Raw genomic sequence first — 9,061 nt, forward strand, 5'->3', positions numbered from 1 at the left:
CAATTATTAGCGACGCAAATCAAGCGGAAAATTCTCGAACAGTTATATACCGCCAAATACTATTCTGTAATCCTGGACTGCACTCCTGATAGAAGTCATAAGGAGCAAATGACTCTGACGGTACGTTTCGTTACCGTCAAGGAAAGCTACAGAAATGAACCACCGGAGGTGAAAATAAAGGAACACTTTTTAGGGTTCCTCGAAATCGATGACTCCGCAGGAGCGGGCATGACCAAAGTACTCTTACAAAGCCTTCAAGAAAATGGTATTGATATTAAGGACATGCGAGGGCAAGGTTACGACAACGGCTCCGACATGAAGGGTAGAATTAACGGGGTACAAGCTGGTGTACGGCAAATAAACCCGCGGGCCTTCTATGTGCCTTGCAACTCGCACCCCTTAAACCTTGTGGTCAGTGATGCAGCATCGGCCTGTGTGGAAGCGGTGGAGTTTTTCAACATAATTCAAAGCCTTTATGTATTTTTTTCGGTCTCCACTCACCGGTGGGCTATTCTTAAAGGGATCCTGTCATCACCATCTTACCTTTTAAAACGTCCTGACCCTGTAGTGCCCGCTGCTGTCCATAGTGCATTGATGTGTTCTTCTCTCCGTTCTTCTTCTTCTTGCCCGAAATATAGCCATTAAAAGTTTTACCGCCTTTTATGCTAATTCATTTTAGCTTTGTGACGCACGATCTTGACTCCGCCCACGTACGCCGCCTGTACAGCCCTAATTGCCGAACTCTCGGTTCACATCTCGCGCATGCGTGCCTCACCACCTTCCCTGCTTCATTCATCCGGAAATATTTAACTGCGCATGCACCGCGCGGGTACACACCCCGCTCGCTTCGTTCACTCAGCTGTCAGGAGACGGGGGCTGGATTAGAAGAGGAACCGACGGCATATGATGACGTCACACAGAGCGCCGAGCATGCGCAGTCCAATAATGTGAGAACATCTACTTTACAGTCTCAATGCGCAAGCACGGGATTTCATGTGAAGTGGAGTGAGATAAGCTGTCAATCAACAACAAGGAGGCGGAGCCAACTCTGAAACGCCGGAGGAAGGAAAATCTGACTCTTTTCGAGTGAAGATTTGACTCTTTTGTGGTCATTTGCATACGGCGCGGGACTACTGAAAACCGGAATACTAAGGTACAGAGCCGACTTTTAACTTATTTATAGGTTAGTTAACAATGATTTTTCACCCACTTTCAAAGGGTATTGCAGGCTTCATACCGAAAATGCTGATGACAGGATCCCTTTAAATATAACCTTGGCGCTTCACACCAATCCCTTTCATTAAGTATGACCAGATGGGAGAGCCGCATAGAGGCGGTGAGGGCTATCCGCAACCAAATCTCAAAGATAGACGACGCCCTCACAGATGTTATGGAGGACAGCACTCTACAAGGAGCTGCTCTTTCAAAAACAGTGGCGGAGATTAGGGGCATCCGGAAGAACATCTGTAACTTCACATTTTTGTGCGGACTTGTTACGTGGTACGACGTTTTATTTGAAATTAACATCGCAAGTAAAAAACTTCAGGAGATCGACTTGGATATTTCGGGGGCAATGAAACAATTAGAGACCTGTAAATTATTTCTGCAACGCTACCGTTCAGATGAGCAATTGGAAAATATTATCCGAGAAGCACAGTGCCTGGCAGCAGCATTGGAAATTGAAGGAGACTTTCCACCTGCGGAAGAAGGTAAAACGCGTCGCAGAAAGAGACGCTTTGATTGTGAATCGCAAGATGAACCGATAAGAGATCCGAAACATTTATTCAAAGTCGGGTTCTTTACCCGGATTCTTGATTCCGCCGTGCAGACTGTTCAAGATCGCATCTTGCAATTGACAGAACACCGCAACGCGTTTGGGGTAATGTATAATTTACAACAAATCAAGGATCTGACCCAAGAAAACCTTTGAGAGAAGTGTGATCATCTCGAAAAACGGCTGTCGCACGACCACCTGCGTGACATTGATGGAGCGGACCTGTGTTACGAGCTGAAATCGCCCTCCAGATACGTTCCCGCAAACTGCTACACTCCAAAGAGCGTCCTGGGGTACATCTGCCGAAGCAAGATGTGCACCATGTTTCCCAACACTTGTATCGCTCTCAGAATTCTTCATTCACTACCGGTGACTGTTGCTAGTGGTGAGCGCAGTTGCTCAAAGTTGGAACTTGTTAAAACATACCTGCGCTCCACCCCGCCGCAGGAACGGCTTGTTGGATTAGCTACGATTTCAATCGAACATGAACTTGCCTATAAAATTGGACTTGGATGACGCAATTCACACATTTGCATCCCAAAAGGCACGCAGAGCGCCGATTACTTGACTTGGTTACTCATGTTAGGTTTATGGTTAAACCCTTAAAGGGTGTGTCGCCAAATAATAATTTTTTTTGTAAGTAACTTATTTTTATTATGTGTTTTTGTTTTTTTTAAGCTTTTTTTGCTGTATTTTTATTCTTTTTTCTTCCACATGGTGGACAGTATTAAAAATTAAATAATAATTTGACTGGGTTTTCTATGTTGGCCACCAGAGGGAGCACTTCCCAGAATTACAGCAAGGTGAAGAAGGTAAAGCTAGCTCATTTACAGCTGCTGTAAATGTGGGAGGGAATCTCACCCCCCCCCCCTTCCCTATTTTTGGCTACAAGCCAGGAAAAGGTGTCTTCAAATTGTTAAGCATTGTCCGGCTGCCGTTTTGAGTGATTGTACAAATGGCAGCTGGCAGAAGCTATAGGAGACACCAAAAGGCGGAGGAGGGTATGTTGACAGTCTTACTAAAAAAAATCTGAAAATACGGAGCTGTTTTCAAGGGAAATCCCCTCCAGATTTTAAGCCGTGTTTTAATCAAACTCACGTGTTTTATGGCCGTTTTTGAAGCGGTCTTTCTAGTCCATGAAAAACGGCTCCAAAACCGGCTCCAGAAGTGACACGCACTTCTTTTTCGCGGGCGTCTTTTTTTTACGTGCTGTCTTTGAAAATGAGGTGTAAAAAAATGGCCCGTTGAAACAGAACGCCGGTTTTCCCATTGAAATCAATGGGCAGATGTTTGTAGGCGTTCTGCTTTTGATTTTTCAGCCGTTTTTCGAGACTTATACGGCCCGAAAAACGTTTGAAAAGACTGAGGGTGTATTCACACGGAGTGTTTTCAGACGTAATTCTGGCATTTTACGCCTTAAAAAACGGCTCCATTACACCTACAAACATCTGCCCATTGCTTTCAATGGGTTTTCCGATGTTCTGTTCCCACGAGGTGTATTTTTACGTGTCATTGTCAAAAGACGCCCGCGTCAAAGAAGTGCATGTCACTTGGGACGTTCTTGGAGCTGCTTTTCATTGACGCCATTGAAAAACGTGTGTTAAAAAAAACTTCTGAAAATCAGGAGCTGTTTTCGCCTGGAAACAGCTCCGTATTTTCAGAGATTTTTGCTCACTGTGTGTGAACATAGCCTAAGGCCTTATTCACACGAACGTGTTATACATCCGTGCTACGTGTGTGGTTTTCTCACGCGCATCGCACGGACCTATGTTAGGCAATGGGGCCGTTCAGACGGTCAGTGAATTTCACGTAGCGTATGTCTGCTGCGTGAAACTCACGACATGTCCTATATTTAGCCGTGTTTCGCGCAGCACGCACACATTGAAGTCAATGGGTGCGTGCAAATTGCGCTCGGCACCCGGAAGCACTTTGGGTGCCGCGTGTTATTCGCGCAACAGCCGTAAAATAAATAAATGCAAACAAAAAAGCAGCACGTGCTTTTCTGTTTATAAACAAAACCAGAGTGTCATAACGATGCCGGCTGCGCGAAAATCACGAGGCCACGCAGCACATGCTGATGACACACGGAGCTTTTGCGCGCGCAAAACGCACACGCTCGTGTGAATCCGGTCTAAGAATGATGAAAGTGAAGTGACTGACTTCAGTTGACAGGTTCACACGTCGTGTATTTGACACTTTTTTTGCGCATTTTACGTGGCAAAACCCACATCCAAATGCTTGCTTGCGCTTTTGATATAAATAATTGGTAAAGTGCGCTGTTAGTACGTACAACGCACTTTTTTACACACTCGTTTTTTAAAAAACGCGTTGTGTAAATAAAGAAGTGTTGAGTCAATTCCTTTGCACGTAAAAAAACCGCCAAATGTTCCCATAGTGAATGGGAGTCCTAAAAAACCGTCAAACACTTGATTATGCTTCCCATTTACATCAATGGGAGAGCGAGCCGTTCTTTTTTACGCAAAACGATTTTATAAAAACGCTTGCGTAAAAAACTAACTGTGGGGGGGTTGTGTGGGGCACAGTTCCATGTTTGGGGGGGGGGTTTGTGTGTGGGGGGGGTGCTCGCCGCTGATTCTTCAAAGCAGCTAAGCGGCTATGAAGGATCAGCGGCGCCAATGCACACCCTGCTGCACAAAAATAGGACACAGCTCAGAGCCCATTTTTTTTCAAATCTGACATATTTCACTTTATGCAGTAATAACTTCGGAATGCATAAACCTATCCAAGCGATTCTGAAACTGTTTTCTCGTGACACATTGGACTTTATGTTAGTGGTGAAATTTGGTTGATTTATATTCAGTGTTTATTTGTGAAAAATAGCAAAATTTAGAGAAAATTTGAAGAAAAAATAGAATTTTTCTGAATATTCAATGCATCTGCTTGTAAGGCAGGTGGTTATACCCCCCAAAATAGTTACTAGTTCACGTTTCCCACATGCCTACTTTAGATTGGCATCGTTTTGGCATCGTTTTTTGAACATTTTTTTTTTTCTAGGACATTACACGGCTTAGAACATAAACAGCATTTTCTCATATTAAGGGTATGTTCACACGCAGTGTTTTCAGGCATATTTTGGGGCGTTTACGCCTTGAAAAACGCCTGAAAAAATGGAAGCTAAACGCCTACAAACATCTGCCCATTGAAATCAATGGGAAAAACAGCATTTAGTTCATACGGGGCGTCTTTTTTACGCCGCGGTTTTAAAAAACGGAGCGTAAAAAGACGCTCCATAAAAAGAAGTGCATGTCACTTCTTGAGGCGTTTTTTGGAGCTGATTTTTCATGAGCGTGTGAACATACCCTCCGTCTCAGGCCGGATTCACATGAGCGTGTGCACATACCCTCTGTCTCAGGCCGGATTCACATGAGCGTGTGCACATACCCTCCGTCTCAGGCCGGATTCACATGAGCGTGTGCACATACCCTCCGTCTCAGGCCAGATTCACATGAGCGTGTGCACATACCTTCCGTCTCAGGCCGGATTCACATGAGCGTGTGAACATACCCTCCGTCTCAGGCCGGATTCACATGAGCATGTGCACATACCCTCCGTCTCAGGCCGGATTCACATGAGCGTGTGCACATACCCTCCGTCTCAGGCCGGATTCACATGAGCGTGTGCACATACCCTCCGTCTCAGGCCGGATTCACATGAGCGTGTGCACATACCCTCTGTCTCAGGCCGGATTCACATGAGCGTGTGAACATACCCTCCGTCTCAGGCCGGATTCACATGAGCGTGTGAACATACCCTCCGTCTCAGGCCGGATTCACATGAGCGTGTGCACATACCCTCCGTCTCAGGCCGGATTCACATGAGCGTGTGCACATACCCTCCGTCTCAGGCCGGATTCACATGAGCGTGTGCACATACCCTCCGTCTCAGGCCGGATTCACATGAGCGTGTGCACATACCCTCCGTCTCAGGCCGGATTCACATGAGCGTGTGAACATACCCTCCGTCTCAGGCCGGATTCACATGAGCGTGTGAACATACCCTCCGTCTCAGGCCGGATTCACATGAGCGTGTGAACATACCCTTAGAATAAAAAAATTTTAAGGGTTCAGTTCTGAAGTGGCTTTGAGGGGCCCATATATTAGAAACTCCCATAAAACACCCCATTTTAGAAACTAGGTCCCTCAAAGTATTCACAACAGCATTTAGAAAGTTTATGAACCCTTTACGTGTTTCACAGGAATTTAAAGCAAAGTAGAGGTGAAATTACAAATTTCATTTTTTTTTGTCAGAAAATCCTTTTTTATTTCATTTTTTTTTTTTTATAACACAAAAGGATTTATCAGAGAACCGCAACTCAATACGTATTGCCCAGATTCTGCAGTTTTGATAAATATCCCACATGTGGCCCTAGTGCGGTAATGGACTGAAGCACCGGCCTCAGAAGCAAAGGAGCACCTAGTGGATTTTGAGGCCTCCTTTTTATTAGGCACCATGTCCGGTTTGAAGAGGTCTTGTGGTGCCAAAATATTGGAAACCCCCAAACGTGACCCCATTTGGCAAACTACACCCCTCGAGGAACTTATTGAGGGGTATAGTGGGCATTTAGACCATACATTTTATTTATTTTTTTTGCTGCATTTCGTGGAATTAGGCTGTGAAATTTAAAATCACACATAATTTCTCCCAATTACGGCAATACCCCATATGTGGTCATAAACTGCTGGTTGGCCGAATGGCGGGGCTCAGAAAGGCAGGAGCGCTATTTGGCATGTAGATTTTGCTGGATTGGTTTCTGGGCGCCATGTCGCATTTGCGGAGCTTCTGAGGTACCAGCACAGGGGAAACCCTTTAAAAGTGACCCCATTTTGGAAACTAGAGGCCTTGAGGAATTAGACTTTTCATGGGGTGCATGCAACTCTTTATCAGATTTTATTTTTAAGAGGCGTGGTGACTACAAAACCGCAATTCTACTGTTTATTCCTTTACAGCGTTCTCCGTGCGCTATAAATGACACATTCACTTTATTCTGCGGGGCGATACGATTACGGCGATACCAGATGTTTATAGTTTTTTTTTTATGTCTTACGGCGCTTGCACAATAAAATTATTTTTAGAAAAAAGCAATTACTTTCGGTGTTGCCTTATTTACACGAACCTGTCCGTTTTGCGTGCATAAAAAACGTAGCGTTTTCCTGCGTTGCATTTCCGTGTGGTATCTGTGTACGGTGCGCGTCTGCGGTTTTTACGCGCGTATGTCATCCGTATCACGCGTTTTTTTACATCAGCAAAAACAACTGGAGGAGGTGTTTGTTTTTTTCCCCTCATTCCTTTAGGAACGGTTGCGTGAATCACGCTCAGCACACGGATGTGCGTCCGTGTGCTGTCTGTGATTTTCACGCACCTATTGACTTCAATGGGTGCGTGATGCGCTAAAAACGCACAAGTATAGGACAGGTCGTGAGCTTCACGCTTAGGACACACGCTGCGTGAAAAACACTGAATGTCCCCATTGAATTGCATAGGTCCGCGCGACGGACGTTTTTTTAACGCGCGTAACACGGACGTGAAATACGCTGGTGTGAATAAGGCTTAAGAGCCATAACTTTTTTAGTTTTCCATCAAGAAAGCCGTGCGAGGACTTGTTTTCTGCGTAACGAACTGCAGTTTCGATCAGCACCATTGTTAGGTACATGCCACTTCTTGATCTCTTTTCATTCCATTTTTGGAGGGTGAAGTGACATTTTTTGATTCTGGTACGGTTTATTATCAGGCTATGTCCACACTGAGTTTTTTTAAAGTCAGAAAATTCTGCATCAACATTCCGTATGGAATTTTGAGGCAGGTTTTAATCTGCCTGCACGCCGTTTGCCACGTTTTTGGCCCGCGTACGTAGCCGGCAGTGGGCAAAAAACTCTGCGAAATACGCTTTCTCTGCTTCCCATTGATGTCAATGGGAAGTCGGAGACGTAAACGCCCGAAGATAGGGCATGTCGCTTCTGTTTACCGCGAGACTGGTTTTCCGCTCGCAAAAAAAACTCCTCCGCCTCCCATTGAAATCAATAGAAGGCATTTTCGGCCGTTTTTTGGCGCGTTTTCCGGCACTGTTTCCGTGTAAAAAAAAACAAAACACGTAAAAAAACTCAGTGTGAACTGGCCCTTATTTTGTTTTTACTAAAACAGATGTGGCAGGAGAGGAGGTCCGCTTTAATGGGGGTCTATCATTGCTAGGGGGACACTTATGCTGCATTTCGGGGTAAAACGTTTGGACCGAGCAACACATTACCGCAACGTGTAAACCCAGCTTTGCATAGGCTGAAAATCCCGGACAACCAATTTACCCCCCACTAATGCTGGAGGTCCCCAGAGATGATCAGATATTCATGGTGTCGGAGATTCCCTTTAAGTGCGGAGCATGAAGATTTTTTTTAACATTTTTCGCCCACGAATGCAAAATTGTAGCAAAATACGCAGCAGTTTCACAAAACTGAACACCAGAACTCCGCATTAACGGCTGCATGGTTTAAATAAATTGTGGAAAGAAAACCCGACAAAACCGCTAAGCGCGAGTGCCCCATAAAATACAGATTCCCAGGATGATTGCCCAATACAAGAGTGAAAAAGTTTTAAAAAATATATATATATTTATTGTAGAATGTGGCGGAGTTGCTGTGCTGTGTTTTGTGGCGCCGGCCCTTTAACAACCGGTGATTGGTGAGATGAAGAGCGGGGGGGAGGGTCCTTCTTCTCACGTGGATATGGCCGTCAGTCCACCTTTACACAGCTCAGTCCTGGATCAGAAGAGACCGGGACGTTTCCCCATTTTTTTGTCCAATCTTAAAAAAGAAAAAAATATTTTTTTCACAAAACCTTCACCACCAGGAAAAGCTGAAGACGGAGCAGAGGACGTCAAGACTTACCGGATCTCGCTTCTGTTCTGCTCGTCACGGGTTCTCAGCACTGGAGGAGTCTTCATGGGAATTTCAGATGGTTTAGGTGGTAAAGGCCACGATGTTAGGGTGACAACTGCGAAAAAAAAACAGAAATTCAGTGCCCAGGCGGCTGTAGAAGAGATTTGAGGGGAGAAGATCATCAGTGGACGGCACTTACCTCACCTAAAGATGGTGAATGGGCCCTAAGTAAAGGATGGAATTAAGATGGCCGCTTTCTCTCCCGGGGGTTTCGGGACCCTGATGGTAAATGGGCCCCAAGCGACAGATGGAATTAAGATGGCCGCTTTCTCTCCCAGGGGTTTGGGGCCCTGATGGTAAATGGGCCCCGAGTGACAGATGGTACTAAAATGGCCGCTTT

General features: G+C 45.3%; 1 long non-coding RNA gene across 1 annotated transcript; it reads right to left on the reverse strand.

The window, feature by feature from the left end:
* Window positions 1–8,374: 8,374 nt before the first annotated feature.
* Window positions 8,375–8,920, reverse strand: LOC142709443 (uncharacterized). The gene is made up of 3 exons (XR_012869006.1): window positions 8,861–8,920; window positions 8,671–8,776; window positions 8,375–8,586 (listed from the first exon to the last, which is right to left on the reverse strand). It is a non-coding gene; the product is annotated as an uncharacterized LOC142709443 (long non-coding RNA).
* Between the last annotated feature and the right edge of the window lie 141 nt (window positions 8,921–9,061).

This window comes from Rhinoderma darwinii, unplaced genomic scaffold (genome assembly GCF_050947455.1).
Source record: "Rhinoderma darwinii isolate aRhiDar2 unplaced genomic scaffold, aRhiDar2.hap1 Scaffold_4087, whole genome shotgun sequence".
Taxonomy (NCBI): Eukaryota; Metazoa; Chordata; class Amphibia; order Anura; family Rhinodermatidae; genus Rhinoderma; species Rhinoderma darwinii.